This window comes from Alnus glutinosa, chromosome 5 (genome assembly GCF_958979055.1).
Source record: "Alnus glutinosa chromosome 5, dhAlnGlut1.1, whole genome shotgun sequence".
Lineage (NCBI taxonomy): Eukaryota > Viridiplantae > Streptophyta > Magnoliopsida > Fagales > Betulaceae > Alnus > Alnus glutinosa.
Window position 1 is genome coordinate 2,473,987 of NC_084890.1, and position 263 is coordinate 2,474,249.

Below are 263 nucleotides of genomic sequence, written 5' to 3' on the forward strand. Positions count from 1 at the left end.
AGAAAGAGAAATTGAGAATCAGATGACAGATGTGTAAAAGTAACCCTAAGGATAATTTAGTAATTTTTAATTTTGTATTATTTTATTATTTATATATATATACCCCATTACCTTTTATAACCTAATATATATAAATGCTATAACTAATAACCTCTCCGGTAGAGCGAGTTACTGGTTATTTCTAGCCAGGTACCAAACCGATTTTTCAATTACCGATTATCAGCCGATTATAACCGGTTGAATTTACACCCATAAGAAAAACC